The sequence below is a fragment of the Mesoplodon densirostris genome, chromosome 1 (assembly GCF_025265405.1).
Source record: "Mesoplodon densirostris isolate mMesDen1 chromosome 1, mMesDen1 primary haplotype, whole genome shotgun sequence".
In the NCBI taxonomy this organism is placed as follows: Eukaryota; Metazoa; Chordata; class Mammalia; order Artiodactyla; family Ziphiidae; genus Mesoplodon; species Mesoplodon densirostris.
Window position 1 is genome coordinate 74,517,634 of NC_082661.1, and position 27,412 is coordinate 74,545,045.

Consider the following 27,412-nt stretch of genomic DNA (forward strand, 5'->3'; position numbering starts at 1 on the left):
ATCATCAGAAAAACATCAGACAAATTCCAGTTGAAGGACAGTCTACAAAATACCTGACCAGTATTCCTCAAAGCTATCAAGGTCAACAAAAACAAGGAAAGTCTGAGAAACTGTCGCAAGCAAAAAGAGCCTAAGGAGACATGATTAAATGTAATATCATATCCTGGATGGGATTCTGGAACAGAAAAAGGACCTTAGGTAAAAACTAAGGAAATCTGAATAAAGTATGGACGTTAGTTATAATACTATATCAATATCAGTTCATTAATTGTAACAGATGTACCATAAAATGTCATAAGAGGGGAAACTGTCTGGAGGTTTTGGGGAAATTTGTGTATTATCTTTGCAATTTATTTGTAAATCTAAAACTGTTCTACAAATTAAATTTTATTAAAAAAATAAAAACTAGTTGGAGATCCTGCGATTGGAAAAAGGATAAAGGAACCAAGACTTTTCCACTAAAGAAGCACTTCACAGCTGTAGAAACTACTGTTAGCCAAATATATGTAATACCAAAAGTAAAAATATCTAGTCCAAATGTTTTCAACAATCAAGTGTCTAAACTTACATTTTAAGATAATTGTTCTATTCAAAATATCTCACTTGCGGGCTTTCCCTGGTGGCTCAGTGGTTGAGAGTCCGTCTGCTGATGCAGGGGACACGGGTTCATGCCCCGGTACGGGAAGATCCCACATGCCGCGGAGCGGCTAGGCCCGTGAGCCATGGCCTCTGAGCCTGCGCATCCGGAGCCTGTGCTCCTCAATGGGAGAGGCCACAACAGTGAGAGGCCCACGTACCGCAAAAAAAAAAAAAAAAAAAAAAAAAATCTCATTTGCTTATAACCCAGAAATGAGTTTAAAAATGTTACTATCAAATATACCTTTAAGTATGAATACTCAAACTCATAGGAACAGAGTTGTTGTTTTTTTTTTTTTTTCTGTTATGATCAGAGCTAGTAATTTTAACAAGTACTAGAAATCCGAGGTCTAGTTTAACAGTTTTAAGCAACAAAGCACACCTGAACACTTGTTTGGAAGAGACCTGAGTTTGCAAAATAAGATAAAGGAAGAAAGTTAAAGTCAAGAAGATAGTCAGCCATAAGCCTGAAAAGTGGTTTAATAACAATTTTAAATGATGTTAAATAGTTTTACACAGCGGATAGTAAGCCCCTATTTTCAATCTTTAAACAAAGAAAAAAAGAGATTTAAAAATAATTTTCAATGGAATATTGAGTGAAATTATGGAGACTTTTTAGGTAAGATTACAAAAAAGATAGCTTTGTACAACTTTGAGATAGTGGAGGTAACTGAATGCATATACTCATTTATTCATTCAAAAACATTTATCATCAACTGTAGATAAAATAGATGGATTTCCCACTGCCCTAAATTTCTAGCTGAATTTAACAGCAACAGCAGAAACACAGATACAAGGTGATGCTAAGGCAGATCAGAAATCATGATTTTGTTCAGTATCATTGTCTAATCGTGATGAAGTCAGTTGATATTTCAAAAGACAAAGAAAAGTAAGTGAAGGGAACCTGATAAAGGTGGAGGCAGGTGCTACTGTAATTCATTAGCTATATTTGTGATGGCCTTTGAAGACAGAGATGACAAGCATGATCATGACTTTCCTTTGAGGCCTACGTTCAATGGCAGATTAGTAACCTGATAAGTTTTCTATATTTATCTCCACAACAGCGGTCCATTTTCAAATCAGCCAACACAGAGCATGGTTTCTTTTTATGTTATTGCAACACACAGTGATAGGATGGGGCCATCTGGACAGATTGGCTGGGGTCTGCTGATTACCCAGGAGATTCCTGTAATGAATAGTTTACCTCTGTGGAACTGCTAGGAGGCAAAGGAACTTTTTCCTGAATCACCAGTTTGTTATTTAGAATTACTTTTCTCAGATTAAACTATTGCTCTTTTAAGGGAGAAGAGTGCGTTATTTTGTTTGCTTGCATGAATCAATGGAAACTAAAGGAAATCAGAGCTCAGTTCCCATGCTGTGATGTGTGGTGGGAGGGGTTCTGGGTGGGTGGGCTGTCTTGAAGCTGTATGAATGCTCCAAGTCCCACTCCAAGGAAGTGCACTTCCTATCACTTGGACTGGAGAACATCCAGCCTCTGGAAATAGGAAATGGGCTGAAGTCTGCCAACCACAGGAAGACACAAGCCACTTTTAGAACACATTGAATTCTGCCTTCGTACCAAGTTTCCTTTTTTCAAGAAAAAATGATGCTTTCACATCTTTATTTTGGAATTGTCATCAGGAAATTTGTATTAAGCACCTCCTATATGTCACACTATTCTGGCAACAGAACACACGGGTTATCATTTTTGTTCTATAGAAAGAAGAGCAGAGTTGGAAGAAGCAAACTCAGAAATAGGTTTCTCCACAGTGCCCACTTAAAATCTCCTTCACATTTTCAGGTATAAGATTTCCTGAGCCAAATAGGGAAACAAAAGTGCATCCTCCTTGTTATTAACTAGGGGGTGGAGGCAGGTCAAGAATATTTACTGAGCACCTAAGGCCACATGACCAGTGCTTAACATACAGGCAGGAAATTTTACTAAAATATTTGTGTTTCTCCTTACATTTTCTTACATCTCATTTTCCCAGAGTAGTTTCTTGTGTTAGGTATATTTTCAGGCCATAAAGTAGAAGCTACTTAAAGTCAATGTTTTCCTACCATTTGGAAAATTTTTAATTTTTTGAAGAGAATGTACTGGAGGGAAGAGGGAGTGGGGTGACCCTGTGGACAAGGAGAAAGAGATAAGATTCACAGAAAGTGGGAAGAGGACAAGGGTATCTGGGTCTTAACTAAGATCTGATCTAGGTGGTAAGGCCTCAAAGAGAAACAGCTGTGCTGTATACCCACCAAGGCCAAACTTTAGGGATCATGGTTCACAGTCTTGCCAAAGATTCACTACACCCCCCATTCCCAAGTCAGTTAAGAACCTATGAAGCTCACTGCTTGTCTCACTTAATTCTCAAAACAGCTCATGCCATAAGCATTGCTATTCCCTTTTATCTCCTGAGTGACTACAAGAATTATCTATGATTTTCTTTTTGGATCTCAGGTACACAGACTTAGTTGAATCATAGCCCATGGATCATGACACACTCTTGTCATTTGTCCACATTGACCCTCTTTTATGTAACTGGTTTACAATTTGGAGTTACTTTTTATTATATAATAATCACACATGAAACCACCATTCAAAACAAAAGCTAGGAACTTGACATACACCTAATTACCTCCCCCTTTCCATTCCTTTGCTTCCTCCCATGTAAGGTAACCACCACCTCAAATCCTGTTTCATTAGTCCCTTTTTTACTTTATGATATGGTTTTATTATCCATTCTGTATTCTTAAAATATTTACTTTTATTATATTGTTTTTAATATTATAAAAATGGTATTATGCTAGACGTAAATTTGGGTGACTGACTTTTTATATTGTTATGTTTATCTATGCTACTGGGTGGGACTGTAATCTATTCATTTGACAGCTATACAATATTCTATTGTGTGACTAAACCACCATTATTCACGGTCCCCACCTCCTGCCAAAAAAAAAAAATCATTTGGGTTGCTTCCAGGTTTTGCTATCATAAACAGTGACTTTTTGATGTGTATATCCCCTATTGAACATCGGACTCAGCACCTCTATTTCCCACCACTCTACACTCCAGCCCATGCTCTGTGCTACTTTCCAAAGAACATTTCTAAAGCATGCACCTTGGCTGGAACTCAGGGGAGTTCCACAGAGCACATGGAGGACCTGCTTTACAGAGAGGCCATGTGGAAAAGCAATATGACCCTATGACAGGAAAAGGAAAAAGTATCAAAATGGAGAGAAAACAATGGTGACTGTAGCAAAAATAAGTAAGTCGGTCTCCACCCTAAAGAAGTCTACCAGCATTCAGTGGTGGGAGCCATGGGTTTGAGGAAAAGCAAAGTAAGTTAGCAAGTTAGGAGTCTAACAGCCATGTGACTTATAGAGCTCAAAGAATGGGATGTGGAACAACCTCAGAGATTAGGGAGTAAGTGTCAGGGTGAGCACAGGCTTGGAGAAGCCTGGAGGAAAACTCCCACAAGCAGCCTCTGCAAGTTTGTGTTCCTGTGCTCAAGCCATGCATTTGCTGGCATGTGGAATAAGGCAATGTGCTCCTTTTTGACACCAACCTCAGAATTATCCTTGGTGTATTTTTTTTTTTTTTTTTTTTTGGCGTTACGCGGGCCTCTCACTGCCGTGGCCTCTCCTGTTGCGGAGCACAGGCTCCGGACGCGCAGGCTCAGCAGCCATGGCTCACGGGCCAAGCCACTCCGCGGCATGTGGGATCTTCCCGGACCGGGGCACGAACCCATGTCCCCTGCATCGGCAGGCAGACTCCCAACCATTGGACCACCAGGGAAGCCCCCCCCGCTTGGTGTATTTTAATCAACTATATTAGTATGGCAAAATCATCCAACCTACATTTCAGATATTTCCAGGAGAACGGAGGTGGGAGAAAAAAAGTGTAAACCAACATGGCAACGTTGTATGAATCTACTTACAGAGCAAAACGTATGTAAGTAATTACCGTCATGGGTGTGGCAAAGACCTGAGACTATGTCACCCTGTAGCAATTTTTTTTCAACTTTCCCATTGCATCAGTATTAAATTCCACTCTTAGGCATAAACCAAAAGACCCTTACTCATCTTTCCAGTCTCTTCTCCCACCATGCCCTCACAAGGTTTAATCATCCTGGTTATAGAGACCTAATGCTGCTCGCCAAAGTTGCCATGATTATTCAAGTTCCCTTTATTTATGCTGTTTCTACTGTCTGAAATGTCCTTTGGCATCTCATCCACTAACTTCTAAGGGTCTCCAAGAGGCACCTTGAGGGTCAGTCCCTTCAGGTATCATTTGATTTTTCTTAGCCCTTCATCAGCCCTTTAGCCCCTCTCCTTCTCCCTTCTCTTCCTCCATCTCCCCAGCCCCAGCCCAGGCGTACAGAACAGACTGTGACACTGCAGATATTTTTCTAGTTTGACCCCTGTCATACTTATTTTTCCTCCCATTAGACTCTGAGTTCCTTTAAGGTGAGGAATACAGTCAATGGCATCTAGCAGACACACAACAGAAATTGATATAGTCGATGTTTTAAACGCCCTGCCCTGCTTACCTTAACCTGCTGTGACACACAGCTCCAGCTGCTGAGGATAATGTGGGCTAACAACTGACACCCTGACACCCTCGACTTTCTCAGGAAGACTGGCCTTGGCAGACAGGAGCCAAATTTCCACAAGTCGAGTAGGAGGAAGGTCATGCCGAACTTTTGCTGGGGTCAGCCAATGACTGACTGATAAAGGGGTACAAAACCCTGTCCCTTCCCTCGGTCAGGCATACGCTGCCATACAATGTATGTTTCGATGTCTGGTGGATCAGGCCAAGGCTAGACGTTCCCTGAGATGACTTCCTGTCTCCACTCTTTCTGCTTCTGTATTCTGCTTCCCTCGGTCCCTTACTGGGTTTTCCTTGAAGAGCACATCCCTTGTAAAGCACCTGTACCCAAATGCCTGCTTTAGGTTCTGCTTTGAGGGAATATACCTTTGAGAGTGTTGATTTTTTTTTAACTGAGTTACGTTAGATTGAATAACTTGTTTAAGGGAAGTTAGCATTTAAGTCTCTATTACTGTAAAGTCCCTGTTTTACACTGTACCAAAAGTCTCTAATAAAGTTGTAGTAGTAATTATATGACATAGAAATCTATATATATTATATACAATATAACTCAATATACATAATAATATATATCTGTACTTCACTCCATGAGTCTCGGTTTCCTCATCTGGTAAGTGGGAATAAATAACCCATAGGATTTTTAGGTGGTTTAAAAGTGAGAATGGGTAAACTACCCATGATATAATAAATGTTCAATTTCCAGTACCCAACAATACTGAATAGAGTATTTTGATGATCCAGTGTGTAGACAGCAATGCTAAGTAAGATTTAAAATAGATAAAGTCAGTTCTCTTGTATTTGGCAGGGTATCCACTGAAGGCAAATTTCAATAGGACCCAATTTCAATCAGTTAGATCCCCTGGGGAGGGGAGTGATTTATGTTTGTGTCAGCTTACAGAAAAATGTGAGTTTTGAATTTGCACACTTGAACTACAGAGAATCAGGCTTATTATAATTAACGATGTGCTTACTTTTGGGTTCATATACTCATACTCAAGATGATCTGCTAATCCAACTTTTTTAAATCTGGAAAAAAGAGGAAGCTGGAACGGCTTTTCTCACTAGACCGTTTGTGTTAGAGACATTCTTCCCAGTCCATTTTTGGACGAGCCCTATGAAAGTTGTCTGTCTGCTTTGCTTTTAATCAGGAGGTTTTCCTCTCTTTCAAGTAGCCCACCATTCCCAAGTATTACAGACCAAAGAAAACTGGGGTTTATTTTGAGTACACTGTAAAACTATTTCCTTCTGTCAAAAAAGGGAAACAAGTTGTACAGGGTAAAAGCAGAGAGGTCTGAGACTGTTTTGTCATCTGCAAAACTGAAAATCTCTAAAACTTAGTTCCAGAATTCTGTCCATTCTAACATGAGGTCTTTTTTCCAAAATATAAAAAGTAAAAATAAAAGCTCACTGCTTGATTAAATTTACCTAAAATAAACTCTCCTTCCATACTCGGGCTTTTTTCCCCACACCACCCTGAGAAGAGAATGTGCTGACAGCCTGGCTCGGGGGGACTAGGGAAGGCCAAGTGGCAAAGCAAAGCACAAAGGAAATGGTTCCAAAACAAAGTTACACCTCCCTGTGTTTGGGTTGCCTGAAATCAGAAGCAAGAAAGCTCAAGTGTCAAAAAGCAAGAGCAATTTCTTTGCCTTAAGTGAAATGTAGACTATTTCCAATGACTGCGAATTAATGTTTTTTAAGCTACTGTAGTCCGAAAATGCTGTCATTTCAGAGAATGGAATAGCCACAGGAAGTGGGCCACACAGAGTGAGCCTAGAAAAAGAGAAGGATATAGATTCAGTCCCGGCCAAGATGCAGAAAAAATTGCCTAGAAGAGGTCAATTTGATTTAGAGAGGATTTATTCAGATTTTTTTGTTTTTAGCTCTCTTTAACTTTGCATGGCTCAGTGGAGAACAAAGAAAAACAACATATTTGGTTTTATTTTCCCAGGATGTGGAATGCTTTAGCAAACAAAACTTCCAACGAATTTAATCAGGCGTTTGAAAGATTGCCCATATTGAAACCAAGCATTTCAATATAAATTGGTAAAAACATTTTGATACACCCTTGACAGTTATCTTCTAAACTAAATTATTATGATATACCACCCCAGGCTTTTCATGAAATCCTAAGAAAACCGCAAGGAAAAAAAGCCTTCAACTCTTATATTCAGGAAGTCTGGGTTTTTTGGTTTTCGTTTTAGTTTTGCTTGGTCCTTCTTGTATCAGGCATTTTACTAATGTGTATAAATCCCAGATGAAAAAATGAGTGTGTACATGTGAGAGACACACAAAATGGGCCAGGTTGTAAATAAAATTGGGTGTATATGGAATGTATCCGATGAAATGGAGGACTTAGTGTAAACAGATGGGGAAGATACTTATAAAACTCATAAATGTGTAGTAAACTATTAATGCAGGAACCACTTTATCAGTTGAAACTTGTTTTGCTTCAAAGTATTTCTTGGGCTTGCATGATTTTCTTAAGAAATATTAATTTGTGATCAACTAAATCTTACCTATTCTCATTTCTTCTGTACAAATTAAGCCTCTAGAACTAATAATTACATAGGGATTTGGTCAGTCATATTATTTTCCTCCAACCTGGACCTTAAATAAAAAAATTTCTTAATGTAGCCATCATAAAAACTTCAAATCAGAAGGAATTGTAGAGATCATCTCTTTCTTCTCTGTGATGCCCCACCACTGACTTCAGTGAATAGTTAGTGATATTCAAGCAGAATCTGCAATTTCATGAAGTACATATTATATGTTGTTGAGAGGATCCAATTAACTCTTAGTTATTTTCCTACCTGACAAGCCTGAGACAAGGTGATTTTAGAGCCTTCTTTCCAGTGCATGAAGTTTTTTTGCAGTGTCTTTGGTCAGAGGTTATCACAGTCACAGCTTGTCCATTTCTAGTGACAAGGAATCCACTTCCTCAGGAGAAAGATTACTCCAATTCTAAATAACTCAAATTCCTTACAAAACAAAATGTTTTTCCTGACTTGAGCCCTGACCCCACTTCCTGCCTGCTACCTCTCTCTCCTCCTTTTCTCAAGCCTTCCTCATGAACTATCGCTCTCACTGCCTCCCCTCCCTCTTAGCCTTCAGCCTGCAGCTGGCTCCATTTCCTCCATGCTGAAAATACTGACTTTTCAAGTATGCTGGGGGGGGGGGGCTTGTATTTTTTAAATAAAAATTTAATGGAAATTTTTAAATAAAAACACATTTATTTTATGGTTAGTAATTGGGCGTTTTTATTGTAATGGGTATTCCAAGAATTACAATTACCCTACACTCATAATTTTTTCCTTGTTTAATATCTTAACAATAGCTATTAGACCTAAAATTTAACTTAAAATTCCAATTAATTTAGAGACTGGGTGGCGGGAGAGTTTGATGGCAAAATTTACTTTGTAAGTATTCGTTGCTCAATTTCCCTTATTTATTCTTTTTTTTCTTTTTAACATCTTTATTGGAGTATAATTGCTTTACAATGTTGTGTTAGTTTCTGCTGTATAACAAAGTGAATCAGCTATACGCATATATATATATATATATATATATATATATATATATATATATATATGTATACATATATCCCCATATCCCCTCCTTCTTGCGTCTCCCTCCCACCCTCCCTATCCCTCCCCTCTAGGTGGACACAAAGCACCGAGCTGATCTCCCCGTGCGATGCAGCTACTTCCCACTAGCTATCTATTTTACATTTGGTAGTGTATATATGTCAGTGTTACTCTCACTTCGTCCCAGCTTACCCTTCCCCCTCCCCATGTCCTCAGGTCCATTCTCTATGTCTGTTGCGTCTGTCTTTATTCCTGTCCTGCCACTAGGTTCATCAGAACTTTTTTTTTTTTTAGATTCCACATATATGTGTTAGCATACTGTATTTGTTTTTCTCTTTCTGACTTACTTCACTCTGTATGACAGAATGTAGGTCCATCTACCTCACTACAAGTAACTCAATTTTGTTTCTTTTTATGGCTGAGTAATATTCCGTTGTATGTATGAGCCACATCTTCTTTATCCATTCATCTCTCGATGGACACTTAGGTTGCTTCCATGTCCTGGCTATTGTAAATAGAGCTGCAATGAACATTGTGGTACATGACTCTAAATAAAAATGCATTTTTAATATGAAGATTATACTTTGTAAAAACTAAAAAGTTTTTATAATACTCACTATTGGCTATGCTATGAGGAAACAGATGCTCATTTCCTACTTGTAAAAATATATACCAATACAACACTTTTGTAAGGCAATAGGGAGCAAAGCAAACTATAACCACATCTAATCTTTGACTCAGCAATCCCAATTCTGGGAATTTATCCTACAGGTATATTCCCAAATACGTGAAGAAATATGCATTCAAGAATGTTCTTGTTGTAGTAACAGCAATAGCAAAAATATCAACAATGGAAATTTTAATAATAACAAAACAGGAAACAACCTAAATATCTATCATCAGGGTACTGAGTAAATTAGATATGGAAAATCCACATAGCAGTATATATGCAGTCATTAAAAGGGATGCAGTGGTTTCTGCTAATAGAAAACATATTTCTAATATGTACTCTTAAATAAAAATAACCAAAGTTTAGAATAGTGTGTATACATTAAGCTCCCATTTATGTGTAAATATATTCTACAAAGACATAGGTACATAAGTGTACATATATGCACATACTTCAGGAAGGACAGTCTAGAAACTAGAAATTAGGTGGCACTCTCTATGGAATAGAATCAAGGTGAGGGTGTTGAAGGGTAGTCTGAGTTGACAGCCTCACTTTATTTTTTATCCCTTTGTGCTGTTTGTATTATTTACCATGTTACGTGATCTCTTTTATAATAACAAGAAGTAAAAAGCCCTTTATTTTAAGTTTTTGCCCATACATAGTCTGCAAAATTTCTCTGCAGCTTAGCCTGTTGATATGACATTTCACATTTCCTTACCTGGAAAAGTTAAGTAATCTTAAGATGTAAAAAGTCCAGGGGACGTTTTCCTTTTACAGATCATTTATTAAAATGTCGACCAAAAGTTATATCAGCCCTGATCCCTGAGAGCCTCACTGTTTACCTTTTCCAACAAGAAAATGTCCATTTATCACTACCCTTTATTTCCTATTTCTGAACCAATTTCCTATTTGTGACAAAACATTTTCCCCAGTTCCACAGTGACACAGTTTTTTTCCAATGGCTTTTGATGCAGAACCTGGTTAAAGGTGTCTGAAAGTGAAAATACATTACATTTTCAGTTTCTCCTTTATCCACAGTGACGTATGCATAGTCTTTCAAGGGAATATATGATGTGGTCAGCTACAATTTCCTCTTACGGAAATGACTTTGCTTTCCCCACCACAGTTTAAATATCCAGTGATTCCACTGTTATTTTTAATTTTCACTAATTTGAAGACCTTCATGATTTGATCATTTTCATGAAAGTGAAATAGATTAATGCATATTTTCACAGTCCCTTCTGGACCTCCTTACATAGATGGATGCTAAATTGATAATCAATGAAGCCTTAAAATTTTGGTATTTGTCACTTTAATTTCCTCATTCTGCTCTCTGACATTTGAACACTGAGAGTCATCGAAATTATCATTATATACTACCTATTTCTGATTATTTCCAACTAGTTTGCCAATTAGAAATAGAAGTTTAAATAATACTTGGAGGAATAAGAGTATTAGACATTAGTCTTCTCAACAGATACTTATTGGGAATAAAGTAAGTGCCAGGCACTGACTCTTGATGGGAATAACTACTGCGAGCAAAACAGCCATGGTCGGGCTTCCCTGGTGGCGCAGTGGTTGAGAGTCCGCCTGCTGTTGCAGGGGACACGGGTTCGTGCCCCAGTCCGTAAAGATCCCACATGCCGCAGAGCGGCTGGGCCCGTGAGCCACGGCCGCTGAGCCCGCGCGTCCGGAGCCTGTGCTCTGCAACGGGAGAGGCCACAACAGTGAGAGGCCCGCGTACCGCAAAAACAAAAACAAAAACAAAAAACAGCCATGGTCCCTTCCATTGCATTATTAAGCTTATAGCTCAATGGACAAGACAGACATTTATCACATAATCCCAGAAAGGTATAATGACTAACTTTGATGAATGCTATAAAAGAGAAACCAATGCAACGAGCTATGAGCTAATGTAATTCATCTGGGAGTGAGAGTGGTGCTATGTTAGAAAGCTTGTGAACCAGTCTGAACCATCATCAGTGGGTACACTCGGCTATTTAAGACCCCACGTATACTTGTCAGCTTTCTTCTGGATAGTTGCTGAACAGCTGGGCTTGTGTATTTGCCTACTCTTCCCTGATCCAAACATGACTATTCTCCTGACCACAGCTGAGTGACCCTACCAACTTCCTCTCTCTTTGACTCTCTTCCCATGTGCTGTATCCAAGACCAGGAGCTCCATGTTTCTCAAATGAGTATACGTAGTAACACAGCCCTCACAGCTCTTACATTGCTTGAGAAACTGAGCTTTGGTGTTCACACTTTTAATCCTCGACAATGCTTAATTTTAAGTAAGTCATTTATAATGATAGCTCAGCAGAAAGGCATGAACTTCTTGACTTAACAGGAAAACCTTTTTCCTAATATCTGGCTTACTACCATTAATTTTGTCCTTATGAAACCAACCTGGCACAGAAATCTTTCTCTAAAAATGTTGTGTAGTCAAGTCTCAAGCAAAGAATATTTTCATGTATCTTCTGGCAGTTTTTAAAAAATAATCTCTAGGCCACTATTTGATTCCTAAATATAGATTAACAAAACTTTGGCTCCTACTTACAGTGGGAAATTGTCTATAATAGTTGTTTTAAAATATGTTTTTATATCTTTTATTTATAAAGTGACATGAAAGGAAAACTGTTTTTTCTACACTTAAATTTTCATATAAGATCCTATAGATGACCAGTCATGTTCCTAAATATTCTAACTGTGATTAGACATAACACTAATGAATTCATAGGAGAGAAGAAAAAAAAAAGGAAATTTCTATGTCCTGAATGTACCAAGGTAGATATTATAACAAATTTATAATATCTTTATCCAAATGTATAATATCATTTATCCAAAAATGCCCCCTCTAAAATGTTTTCTTTTTCCCTCCATTATATCCATCATAGTTACCAATTTCCTCTGTTCTTTCTTGGCCTATTACCTCTTGATCTTCTACGCCTTTCCATCCCTCAGTCATCAACCTACTGGGGCCATTGTTCCCTCATGCTTAGACTATTATAAGAGCCTCCCTGAACTGCTCTCCTGCCTTCTTTCTCTTCTCTTTCCCCATCAACTGACCATGCTCCTGGATTAATCTTTCAAACATGATGCTCTTCTGAGGGATTCATTATCGCCTCCAAGAGAAATTATCAATACAAATACCTTAGCTAGCTATGTGAGACCCTTCACATTCTACTTCTCACTTATCCTTCCTGGTTTATCTTTCACGGTTCTTCAAGATCTACTAATTATCCAGCTCTGTTTAACACCTTGTGACCACTTAATAAATGTTTGTAAATGAAAAAAAGAGTGAATGTGTGATTTTTCTTACGTACCCTGTTTATCCTACCAGCAGTGTCTTTACATTTCTTCCATGTGTCTAAATCCTAAACTTCTTTTAGGCCTGGTTTTTAGAAAATTCACAGTGATGTCTCTACAGTGATGTCACTTTCCTGTGAACTAACGGGCTTCACCCCTACTTTGGGAAATAATGTTCTAATAGATAGAAGATAAAAGCTAGGAGTGATCTTCACTAAATTTCTTTAGCCTGGAATAATACAATATGGGTTTGGGTATTAAAAAATAACCAGCTAAAATCTGAACACTGTTATAGGATAAGCATTGTAGTAATATCACTGATGACTCAAATGTTTCTTTTTTATGAGTCTATGACTCACTTCTCTCTGACCAAAAATTTTGGCCAAAAATACAGAGAGGAAAAATTGTTTGAAATTGCTTACATCAAAATGTAAATTATCTGCTGGATTTGTGGGCACTGCAGCCTTCAAATAAAAGTGTGTAGGGATATAAGAAGAATGAGTTCAAAGGAATTTTTAGATGTGTGAAGAAATGTATACTCTATTCTTTTCCCCACCCCCAAGGAAATAGTACACAGCCAAATCTTTTTTTGTGGATAGCCTGGGGGGCATGTAGCTTAGGGTCACACATTTTAAGTTTGCTTGGATTTTAAGTGAGACATTCAACTCCTGGTATGTCTCATTTTATAAAGGTAATTATATCCTGCTCTTCCCACCAGGCCCAGAAGGAGATATTTTACCTTCTGACCTTTTCCTCCCCCAGGTATTCTGATGTTTGAGTAGGGATGAGAATGCTAAGGCCATCATTCCAAATTTTATCCTATAGCAAATGAAGTAACTCCTCTTTATCAGGATTTAGAAAGATCTACCTTTACCTGTGGTAAACTCCTTCCCCAGATTACGTACCATAGGAATGACCAGGGTGCCATACAACCATATACTAATAAACTATTCCTTCCCACCCACTGCCCTCTGTAGGCTCCTCTTATGTTATAGTTAGGGTCAGATCACCACTTGGATCAAAAGCCTTATGTGGCTTTCCACTTGGGACATTACATGTAGACTTTGCATAAACCCAACTATCCGGCTTACTATTTAAGGCTTTCACAGTGTGGTTCCCACACACCTGATCATCCTAAACTCTCACTAGTTTCTCACTTCATCATACCAGATTTTTTGCCTTTCCCTGGACAGTGCATGTGTTTTTTATGCTATTCTCTCTACAGGAATGTCTTTTTCCTATTTTTTTTTTACCTGTTAAAGTCCTAAGAGTCCTCCAAGTTTCAACCCAATTATCACTTTCCTCAATCCCACTGTCAAAGTGATCACTCCTTCTCTATCTCCTGATATTTTACAAACACTTTTATCATGAAATCACCAGAAATGCACTACTATTTTATTTAATCCACTGCAATTTGGAATCTATTTCTTACAACAGGTTGGGCCATACCCTAACTGACACAATGGCTCTAAAAGTTTAAGGGTCAAGTCACTGGCATTTTGAAACAAATGTATCACTTGCCACTAAACATTCTTTCACTATTCTTTCTATACTACTGACATATTTTCATCATATAATATTACTGTGTCAAAATTATCATAAATAACATCAAGCTGGTCCTTTTATTTTACTTCCTAGGTTGCAAATGTGGCCTGGTCTCATCACAGCTATCTCTCTCCTGTGCCACCACATCCATGTAACCTGATACTGTCTCCTAAATTCTGTTGTTTCAAGAAGCCTTTGAGATCATAAAGATGAAAAGATATGTTCACTGTTCACAGTGTTCATTATCCAGGGGCTGGAAACACTGCATCTAATCCAACATGGTGAGTAGAATCCTATAGTCTATACAGATTCAGGGAGTATAGAGAAGGGGAGGATTAGTTCTCCCAGGTTTTGAAGGTCAGGTAGTACTAAAGCATGAGAGTCAGGGAATGTTTCAGAGAAGGGAATGTCTGAACTGGGAAATTTCCCTTAGGATAAAAGGAGATCCAGGTAGAGGGAATATCATGTACCAAGGTACAGAGTGTAGTGGCAGCATGGGGACCTCAAGTGATTCTGAGTGGATGGCATTTAGGAAGCACGGAGACGCATGGCAGGATATAGGGCCAAATACACAGGCTGGAACCACATAATAAAGGGCCTGTAACTACGCTAAGGAATTCAGACTTTAATTTTTAAATTAAACAATAAACATTTAATGGTTATAATAAACATTTAACGGTTCTAAGCAGAGGAGTTACAAAATTAGCTTTGTATTTGGAAGAGATTGAGACCAGAGGAAAAGACACCAATTAAAATTTCCTGGCAGGTAATCTAAGCTGAAGAGTACCAAAATTTAGATGGAGTCAAAGAAGAAGGAGAGAAAGGAACTGAACTGGGACATATTAAAAGTAGCAAAAGAAGGTCTTGGAGGTGGGTTGCATGTAGGGAGTATCAGAGAGGATAGCTAAGAGAAAGCCTGGCTTCTTAGATTGGGTGGCCGATGGTGGCAGAAAAAGATCCTAAGTTCAGCACTGGACAAGTTGAGTTTGAGGAATCTGTGTTTATCTTTGATGTGCTCATGCTGATCCCCCAAATGGCTTACTTTTAAAGCTATGGTGGCGATGGGGGATTAGAAAAAATAAGGAGTAGGGAGAAATGAGTCCACATAATTCCCTCATTCATTTGTTCTGATTCCAACATCCAAGCTTTTGAGATGGTAGGTTTTGAAGCTACAAAAATAAACATTAATATAAAGAGAAAGAATACTTTTCCTTCTCATAATCTTCAATATACTTCTTTCTGACTCCCAAATGTAAACCTTTCCAATCAGTCCTCCTTCTGTTGAAGGAAGAATGGGAGAACTGGTACTTGTTAGATGTTAAAACTTTACGTAAACTATATTTTAATTCCTACAGTAAACCTGCATAAATTGGTATTATTATCCCAGCTTCACAGATGAGAAACCCAAAGCTCAGAGAAATTAATAGACTTTCTCAAGGTTCCCCAGATGGTAAGTGGTAGGAGCTGCATATAAATCTACAACTGTCTGGTTCTAAAGTCCATGTTTCTTTCATTACATGATGTTGACTCGTCAAGGAAAATCTTGGCTCCAGAAATCAGGCTCAGGAAAATAGTTAGTTATGAGAAAACTGAAGAGTCTCTCTGTCCCTTAAGCTATAACACGCTCTAAAAAGCATTCCTGTATGAAAACATTTCAAACTCAATTTTAGAAATGATCACACCTGTCTTATTCCATCCAAGAAATGCTTTTGATAATTTGCTGAAGCTAAATGAAAAACTATCCAATCAAATAATAAATGATCAAGCAGAAGAATGTAATAGTTATGAAAAATTCCTTCCAAATCTATGTGGAGTTTCACATCTACCAGTTGGGAGGTACTCCACCCATACTCCTTTAATTGGACAGTCAACCTGCCAAGGCTCACTTCCAAGTTTCCTCAACCCTGAGAGGTCTCAGTTCTAACAGAGCTGGGGTAATTGCAAAAGACAGAAGATTTCTCTTGGAATCCCTGAATTAAAAATCAAAATGCCTTTAAATCAGAAACAAATACTACTTAATTGACAGATTGCTGCATTACATTACATAGCATTCTCTGTGCATACTTATCCTACCCAGCAAAGCACAGCAGTACCTTGCTCTTCTTCCTGGGAAACTTCAAAGTGCCCTTCAAGTGACCATGGAAACGATGTAAGTGGTAAAAGAACTGCTTGGAAAGAACTCTGCATTCCCTTAATAGCTCTAACCACACTACACAACATATGTCAAAATGTTAAAGAGAACAGAAACTCCTAATGCTTTGTGCAATGTATACAGTTCCTGAGCTTTGATGTTTCTGTTTCTGCCCCTTTAGTTGTACAAAATTGTCTGGTTTTTTTTTTTTTAATCTTTTATGTCTCATTACTGACCTGTCAAACATTATTTTAACATAAAGAGTAGCTGACGCCTTGCAGTAAACCTTGAAAAGCCCCCTGTTTAAAAACAATCTGCCTTTATGCTATACATATCTAGTATGGTTATGTTTTTATTACAAGGAACATGTCACTGAGAGAAATCTTATCCACAGGTTTTTAGGTCAGAACGAATGTAACCACATTAAGAGTCCAGACTCAGTGTCTTGCACTGACGCTAAGTGCCTGGTGTCTCAGTGGGTTAAAATGGAAATTCAGAGGCTTTGAAAAGCTTGGGGAAGTCAAAGCATCTCCACATCCTTTCAGGCCTCTTTTTCACACCCCAAATTATTCTCTTAACACCACTTTCCTATTATTCATTTTCACAGATGTAAAGTGATTACCTAACTCCTAATTTTTCTCTTTAGAATAAATGACACATCTCACTCAGGTGTCATTTCATTTGGCTCGGTAAAGATCACTCCCCCTCCACCACCATGACCACAAGCTTCCACATTGTTTTTTTCATTGTTCTGGCAAGCGCTGACTTGAGTGCCCTTCCTTCCCCTCCCCCTTGCCAGTTTTTGTCCCCCTTGGGGACAGACTGTTTGAAGTGTTTCCCAACAGCCTTGCTGAGGAGGAGGTAAGGATGCACAGAAATACCGTGTGACTTAGGAGCTTGAAAGATCTGGACATCAGAGGGAAGGAAGTGAGGGTCTGCATAAAAGAGGTTTTCTTCATGATTGAACTGAATGGAACTGTTTGGGAGGAAGTGGTACATGTTCCCATTCATGGGTGGGAGGGTTATACTGAAAGGCAGAAGGTAGCAGGAGATACTATAATTGGACTCTCTCACAAGTGCTTAAAAGCCACTGCATTATCATCAATGGCACTTTTTCCATTTATATCCTGCAATTGTTACTCATTGTTTATGAAAATACTATAGTATTTGCCTTGTGTTTTTTTTGTCATTAGGAAAATTATTTAATTGAACAAGCTGGAGCCACAGTTTTCAGAATCAGTCTTGTGTGATACCCTAGAGATACCAGATAACATTCACTGAGATGATAAAAGAGGGTATTTTTTAAACAAGTCTGAATAAAGCATATACTTTGAATAAAAGTACATTGATTCTTATTAGAAACTATGGCTTAATCCATTTCCACTTAAAACTTCCCTTATTAGGATTCTGAATAGATGATTCAAAAAGATAATTTTTAATAAAGGTGGCTGTATTTGAGTAATTTTCTTTAAAACTCAGTAGCTTAATTTCCCCCATTTCTAATGGCAAGAATTCTTCAGACCTCAGGATAATATCCTCGACCTTTCTAACTTTGACAACATACTCCAAAAAGATAAGCTTTGAGATCAGGGTCACTGCCTGTGCTTGAATCAGATCTGAATACATTTTCTTTAACTCTCAACATCATGGAAGAAGTTTCTAAACCATTTCTCAGTATTGCTTACCATTTAAATTTGAACATTTCATTTTGAATCTACAACTTTAACATTAAAGAATTTGTCAGATGAATGCTGTACTGAGAACACAGGTCAAAAAGTTAGAAAACCTGGTTTCTAGGCCAGATTCTGTTGTGTTACCTTAACCTCTCTTAACCCCAGGAGTCTCCTATGTGAAATGAGAGAGTTAGACTAAATTTCTGAGCTCTTTCTAATTTACATAGACAGTCCATCAATCAATCAATCAATCATTCCATGAAGAAACAACCTTGGAGAAAAGAGTGGAGCTTAGAGTATAGGAAAGTGCATCTCGTGGTTATTGATTACATACTTTGAAAGTTACCATAAATACCACATACATATACACACATATATAATACAGACATTGAATATATGTAAAAAAACTTCTTTGCCAACTTAGTTCTAAAGAGTTAAATTTTGTTTAGATGTATTTAATTACAATGTAAAATCAAATTGTTTGAAGTCCAAATTCCTAATCTTTACCACTCTGTGCTAATTTATAGAACTGAATTTGTAATGTTTGAGGAAACATTGCACATTTGAATGACACATACCTAAACAATAAACTAACATTTTATATCTTCATTTCTACTACTTGGCTAGTAAGATTTCTTCAAATTTGGGGTATTGAAGGGTAAGATATTTTTTATTAGAGTCAGAAAACAGAAAGGAGGAAACTCTAGCCGAAGTGTTATCACATTAAAAACAGACGCAGTCTTTTGATTTTCTCTATCTTTTCCTTCAAGCAAATCAAAGATGCCTTACCTACTTTAAGAGATCGGACTGCCTGAGGTCTGTTTCATTTAAGAACCAGATCATTTAGGAGGTACCAGAAATACATCTTCATTAGCAGCCACTTCAGGAAATAAGGAGATGCCTATGATAATATATTATTTGAAAGCTATGAATAGTAGAGATATTCAAGGAAGTCTGGTTAACAAGCATTGTAGAAGGGGATACACATATTTGCTAAAGCCAAAACACTTTTTCCAGAAAGATATTTTCCACTTTAAGAGAATAACTTGTATGTTCATAGTAAAACCACCAAGAGCCAGGAATTTTCCAATTCATTTGTCATTATAGGAAATGGTGTTCTTATTGCCATCCAAGAAATTTTGCTGACGGGCAATATTTTCTGCTGGACTATGTCTCAGGAAATGGTCCTCTAATTTATTCAGGAAGAAAAACTTAAGTATAAAATATCGGCCAAAAGCCGGTATCTTATTGGTCCTCATTCAAAGATAGCATAAATAAGGCGAATATGGTCTCTGTTCAAAAGGGACAATAACACTCTAAGATTTTTATGGCATTCTCTTTCAAAGACTTCAAAGCCTCTGATAAATAACATGGCATAAGCCATTCCATAGACAGGAGACAGATAAGGGAAAAAATACCATTCTCCTTACTTCATGGGCATAAAATCTGAAAAGATGAAAAGAGAAGCGACTCCAAACCAGGCTTCTCTTCAGTTTAAAAAAAAAAAAAAAGCAACATATAAATCTAACAGAATGAATGCAACCACCATGTGCCTCATTTATGTAAAACTACTTATTTTCTTATTTACTTTGATAATTTTGGCAAAAACAAATTGTTTCTTTGAATTTCCATTTCCCCTGTAGCTATTTTCTCCAATCCAACCTCCAGACTGCCTACCAAGGTTTCTAAAACACAGTCTGGTTCTCTCATTATCTTAATTAAAATGGATCCACATGGTCTGCACTGAATTAACTAGAGGATCCACTGAGTAGCATTCTTCAATTTATACCACTCTTCATTCATTCATTTATTCAATCAATATCTCTCCCTACACTCTAATCATACTAAGATGCTCAATATTACTTGCACAATGTGATACACTTCTTTCGTTTCTTATTCCATTTCTCCTACTGGAAATGTTTTTACTCTGTTCATCTGACAAAAGAAAATTCTAATTCATACCAAGATGAAATTCACACATTTTGCACTTTGAGAATCAGTTCTTGAATATTTTATCTGAGAAAACAAATCATTTCTTCCTCTGTGCTTCCGTAACAATTTATTCAGACCATCAGTAAAATACATATTCCATTATAATTAGTTGAATGTGTTTGTTTCTTTCACTGGATGTCAGGGACCATGGTTTATTCATATCTGCAACTTACTGCACCCAGAATGTTGCCTGGAAACTCAATGGGCATTTGTTAAATCGAAATAAATTAGATATGGATACTTATAGAATCCACTATTTCTTCAACATTGAGATTTTTGACATCAGTAGTGTGTCTACATCTCTGTACTAGGAGGTGTGAGCATTCCTGGCATATAAAGGAGAGAGGTCTTAACTTGGAATTGCTTATAATTAGAAGGGAAGACAAGTAGATATCAATAATGCAATTCTACATCCAATGTAGTAGTTATGTTGAAACCTGATTCAAATAGAGGCCCTGTTCTTACTATTATTCCACATTATCAATTAAGAAATTTTATATTTTTCTGAGGCTAACATCATTCTTTCTAAATTAATTCTCCATTTCTAGCAAACAAAATATTTCCCCAGTTTTAGCACCTATATTGAGGTTCTCTGTTTCAAATAATGTTGGTTATCAATATGGATGCTGTGACTTACATATGTGTCTCTTACTGATGAATTCAGAGAGAGGCAGGATTAACCTTTTTTTTACTATAATTGCTCTGAGGCATTGAGATGTTTCTAACAGCACAAAGCTACAAATCAAACAATTTTGAATCTCTAAATGAATCTTCATAGCCAGACTACTAAATTTTACTCATTCCATCAAAGAGGGATGGATGATTTCACGCCTTGAGAGTGGTTGTGACTTTATATCTGAGTCACTCTTTAAAACAAGTTTTCAATGATGAATAGGCCAAATACTTCTGTAAAACTCATTGATTCATCAGTGACTATCCTATGGAAATCTGTTCTAAAGTAATTCTGATCTGCATTCAAATACTGTATGTGGTATACAGTCGAAAGTGAAGTAAATGGGCTAATATGACCTTTCTTTGAGATGCATATGGGACAACTGATAGAATTAATTGAGCTTTCTAAACTCTGTAGAGTGATTTATGTTACTAAGGATCTCTGGCTTTAATGCTGAGCTTTATTTGTCAAAAGGCCAATGAAATAACCGTATTGAATCCAAAGCATTCCAGGTCATTTCTGTAAGCAAGCACACAATCTGCTGCTGTGGTATATAAGGAAGTTTAGCCCATTTACCTTTAGATGTAAACAATAGAATTTCCTTAGATAAATGTGATGCAATGTGAGTTATATGCTCTAATGTGTAAAGAATGGTTAATTATAGAAGTCAACAAGTTCTAGGAGAAATATCATTTGGAACATCAATATATGGGCTACATGCCAAATGAAATTTTTACTCTGCTAGAACATACTTAGGTCTCAATATAAGGAAGGAAAAATAAAATGGTATGTACGATTGTGCAGGAACTTTACATTTCAGAGACACAATAGGAAAAGAAATACATCTCAAGAGACAACTTCAGAAAAAGGGCTGATTTCTGAGTCTTTCCAAATTTTCAGAAGACTGTGAGACAAATTTTTTCTACAAATACAAAATTCACTGAGGATCTCAGGAAGAGGCAATGAAGCAGCTTGGAGGAGGAATTCTCAGTCTGCTCAGTAAATCTGCTAAGTTTGTAAATCTACTGAGGTCTCCAGAACATGTGTAGCCCATTCTAGATCTAGTAAACAGATTGATAGAATATCTTTTATATATTTATTTTTGCATTAATTTAGAAGAAAACACAGATGCAATAAGAGTCCCACTTACACACATACCTTTAATATTGTCTTTCGGCTCAAATGAGACAGATTTGTAATAGCAAAAAACAGTTCATTTTTACTTATTCTTCATATACCTTAACTACTCAAACAGTCTCATGGGGAAGCATGGATACTTATAACTGCTCATAAGAAAAAGCATGTTTTACATAAATTATTACACTAAAGAAGACATATATATATATACACTATATATATTATATATATAAGGAACACGATGATGCATTTGGAGTCAAAGAACATAATACATTTTGTATCTTTCATAATTTTTCTATAGAGCAGTACAAGCAAGAAATTGTTTTTCAGCTCTTCCCTCTCAGTGATTGATTTGAAAATAAGTTTAGCTTGCCTCAGTGCTGGTCACAGTTATTTGCAGGGTTTTTCTTATGTCATATCCTTAAAATGTGCTAAAATTGATTTCCTTCTATGCAAAGATTATTTTGGTACATTTCACATGTATCCCAACCTCCAGTGACATTTAGTTATCATTAAATGACTACAGTGAGTGGAAAATAAGAAAGCGGAAACATTCCAGTTCTTATGCATTCACTCAGAAGTCTTCAACTCCTTTAGAACCAGGAATCATTTTCTCCACTAACAGAACAATAGCATTCTTATGCTTGAAAAATAAAAAAATATATATAGATCTTTAGCAAAAGAGTTGGAAAGCTACAGTATTTCTGAAACAAGGTATCATTAATTATACATTCCATCTCAAACTCTATGCCAATTTTCTCCTTGACAAACTACAGATAGATATTTCTTGGATCAATATTTTATATAAGAAATAATAGATTTGGGGCAAGATTATCCTATAAAGGACCAATGTTACAAACTTGGTTGAATCTTGTCCTTGTGACCAAGTCTATCCAGAATGACATACTTTGGTTGAGTTTTACTCAGCCTTTTACTTTGGGCAACAACTAATGGTCAATATCTGCTAAGTGATTTCCTGGTACTGGTCCTGGTGCTCTATATAGATCTGCTGGCAAAGCCATAGCTCTTTTGGGAGAGTAAAGATTGGGAGAAATGGCCTACTAGCTAACCAAATAATTTTAAAGAACAGAAAATCTTTCTGTGTTTTAATTCCACCCATTTTCTTTTTACACATTTTATTGGTTTGTTTGATCACTACAAATATGTCTGATATTGAGAACAGAATGTTCCTTCTATATGCTTACAACATGATTATGACTATCAGGACTCTTAAGGGGAAATTGGTTCTGCTTATGAACTATTATTATCAAAGATTGCTTAAAGTCATTTACTTTAAAACCAAAATTATTTGGGTCAGTTATCTTTCAAAATGTAACTGATCCTATCAACACCATATAACAAGATAATTTAGTTAGTTACACATTTATTCCTAACTAATTCATCCTGGCAGATTCACCAAGGAAATTAGTTTCTTAAAACCAGAGGTTCCATCAGTGCATTTGCTGAGATATTTTCTTTTTCTATAGCCATAGTGGGTGGCTGGTAACTTATGTTTTGAAAATGTTCCAATCTAAATCATCTAGGTCACACTGCATGGTGAAGAACTTTAAGAGACTTAATAATTCATTTGTTCACATGCTGAAAAAGACTCAGAAACTGTTTCTCAAGTAAACTCTTAGACCCACCTATTCTATTGGCCCACCTCAATGTGGAAATTGGGTGGTCATCTATTCAAGAAGTAGTGTTGGTTTTTGATCTGGTTTTCATAAAAGGTTGTCAACCCTCCTGCTCAGTTAGTTAATTTTTAAAATACAGAGTCTGTCCTTAATCAGTAACAAAGAATTATTTATTGCCAGAGAACATACTTTCAAACCGTTTGCTAGCTAACTTCTCTCAGAAGCCATTTGAAAGGAATTTCATTTCTGGAGATTGTTTTGAAAAAAATGAAGTGGATGTCTCTCTCTAGACATCTTAATTTTTAACCCCTGAATCATGCTGTGCTATTTACTTAGCCTCTGACAAGATATTTCCTTTCTTGTACTTTGACATTATCCCTTGGCTTACATTAACAGATGCCCTAAAAATGCTTTATGAAATGGACTACTACAGTTACTCAATAATGCTATTAAAATGTCATCCATTACATAAACCAGAATCCCCTATATAAAGACCTACTCAAGGCATGGGCCTTTGTGCTTGACCTTACAAACAACTAGTATGTTTTCTCCTTAAGTGATCATATGATTCCTATAAACTAATCACAGCTCCTTTTGCTTCAACTGCCAAGGAGCTCAGAGTTAAATTTATTAATGAAAGTATGTTATTATATTAAAGTCTTCATATGCATTTCTTAATTCTAAATTTTCTATGAGTTTGCTTTTGTCTTCTATATTTTTCATGGCCTTGGCTTTATAATTTATGCATATATTTTTGGGTTTTGTGTATATCACTGAAAGATATCCCAAAACGTTTTGTAAAAAAAAAAATGGGTTCTAGCTAAAGAGAAATAAAATAATCAGATATCCCACTATATTTTAAGATACTGAAAAAGATATAAGTGGGGGGGGGAAGGTGAGTTAAAGTGGTAATGGAAAAATCACGAGAGCACTAAAGGTGAGTAAAATGAAGGTAGTAATTACTGAAATTAGAAGTAAAGAACATGAGGATATTACATAGTGAGATCTAAGGAGACTCTGGCAACAAGATGAAAATAAATACAGATTAAATGTAGTAAGTAAATGAAAAGAAATATAAACTAAAAGGCAGAAGTCTGCAGGCAGGAGAAGAAAAAATTGAATACTTTGACACACACAGCAGCAACAAAACCATTCAAGTAATGTGCCAACTAAACAACGCACACTGCACCTGTGCATCAACTGTGCAATATTCTGGGAACCAAAACCAGATCAGGTCACCATCTTTCATGCCATCGTGTACATAGGTTCATAATGTATATTTTAATGAATGTTGTATTCACAACAGTTTTCAACACATCACCAAACATTTAAAATCCAGTTGTTACAGTTACTCTTACTTAATATTCTCAAATCTATGAATTCACTTAGTTAGTCAATAAATTCAAATTCAATAAACGTAGTTTTCCTCTTGGAATGCTTTGCAAAGTAACCCCTAGCATCAAATTCAGAAGAATGAGGCAGGGTTGGTGGAGGAGACCACAGAGGGAAGAGTGGTGATGAGCCCTTCACAAGTCTGATTGAGGGAGCTGGTGCTTCTTTTTCCTATGTTCTTCCCAAACAATACATCTGCATTTCCCTTTACCCCCTCAGTAGTTTACTTTCACCAAGCCTTTCAGCAAGACCTTGAATTACTAGAACAGTGCTTGTCAAGTGTGGTCCCTTGACCAGCAGCAATAGTGTCATCTGGGAACACATTACAAAGGCAAATTCTGGAGCTCTACCCCAGACCTACTGAATCAGAAGTTCTGGGAGTAGGGCTCTTGCAATCTGTGTTACAATGGACCCTCTAGGTGTTCATAATGCATGAGCAAGTTTCAGGAACAGTGGACCAGAGGAACACATGGATATAAGGAGATGTCTGTTCATTCACAGTTATTAAATGTGAGGTGATAATAACAGGAATAGAGGCAGAGTTAGAAAAGGATGATAGAAAACTACGGAAAAAGAAAATAAGCAAGTGACATCTTGCCATTTGCTTGTTCCAGAGGCTCAAATGAATATTTCAGTGTTCATATTTTAATTTTTTTTAATTTATTTTTTGTACATTTTTGTCTATGCTGTTCTTCATACTTGCTTTGTCTGAAAAGAGAAAGTCCAACACTAGGTTTACTGAGCAAAATGGGTACTAAGACTTCACATACTTTAGACTTGCTTAACTCATTATCCTCATACAGAGAGCATAACTCACCTTCAATTCCTAAATCATACTGCAAATGATCAAGTTTCCTCTTAGCTTTAACTCCATACAGGGATCAACATCACCAGTGCAATTCCGTCACTCCTGAGGTAAGACTCTGCAGCTGTTAAAACAGTGCATGCCCTGTAACAACACGCCAGCGTAGGGCAGGAAGCAAAGAAGGATTCTATTTCTAATTGAACCTCTGGTGGGAATTGAAATACGTGGTGTTTGATTTCTTGTACTAGAATTCATCTGCTTATCATAAACCCTTTCTGTCACCCTCCTCCTTTCTGTCACTCTTAAATATTTCCACCCCCTCAATTATTCCTTAACTTTGGTCTTTCAATAACTGGATCTGGTGCTATCTTTTCTGAAAGCAGGTACCTTTACTATTGAAATGGCTCCACACCGTTAAGGGGAGGAAATTTGCAACCTGCTCCCTTATCAGTAGAGATAATTTAGAGAAAAACAATGAAGATAGTTCTAAAAAGAATGGATTATATATTGGATTATTTGGCTTAGATGAGTAAAGATTAATGAGTGGATTGACCACATAATTCCCAAATTTAAAATCTGGGAAACTTTTCAGAGCAAAGGGAGGGAGTGGCTACTATAGATTTTGCCAAGACAACTGACCCATGCTGGGACCGTTTTGGGCAAACCAGGAACATGCTCGATCTATTCATTGGAGACTTTTTGGCTGACTTCAGCCAAAAAGTCTCCAATGAGGGATTTTAATGAGAAAAATATTTATCATTTACTCTCTGTATCCATGGAAAACCAAATAAGAATAAAATCAGGACAGATTTTTTTGTGTATTTATAAGTTTACTGAGGACCCTGCTATCACTGGGCTCATTATCTACTTATTAAATGTATGGTTACATAAATTTAAACTTTCATTGTCCAGTTATTAGTTACATAATTAGATCACCTTGACTTTCAAAATGTTAATAGTAAAAATAGATACTGTGGGAGGTGTAGAGTTGCCATTCATGGGGACTCACTGCCTCTGTGCATAACTAACTGTCCTGAAACTCACTAGAAGCTCAATTTGTTTGGGGGTATCATACTAAAATTATGCAGTTATAAAGTTCTGAAAGCAAAAAACTAAGATGCTCTTTCCAGATTCCTTCCTAACATACCATACAGTTCAAAATATCTCTTTAGTTATTTGGAGGTTTTCCATATATAACAATTCTCTCAACTTGTCTGTACACTGCCAAGGATCAGATTATAGAAAGCCATTCAAGAAAGTGTAGACAAAGCAGTTCCACATCGTTTTTTTGGTATTCTTTTTATAAATATTTTGCTCACTGTAGACATTTTTCCTTTGAAGCACTCAAAATCTCTACACACTGCAAAACCTGGTATTTATCTGATGGGTCACATTTAATAATGAGATTTGACATTATCAGATTTAATCATGAAATCTGACACTATTAGAATCCTGGCTTTCAGAAGCAAGAGTTACTATAACATATTTGGATGGATGAAAGGAAGGAAGGAAGGGAGAGAAGGAGCGAGGGAAGGAGAGGGGGAGGAAGGAAGGAAGGGAGGAGGGAGGAAGGAAGAAAGGGAGGGAATATGGTAGGAAAGTTTTCTCAAACAAAACTTTCCCAA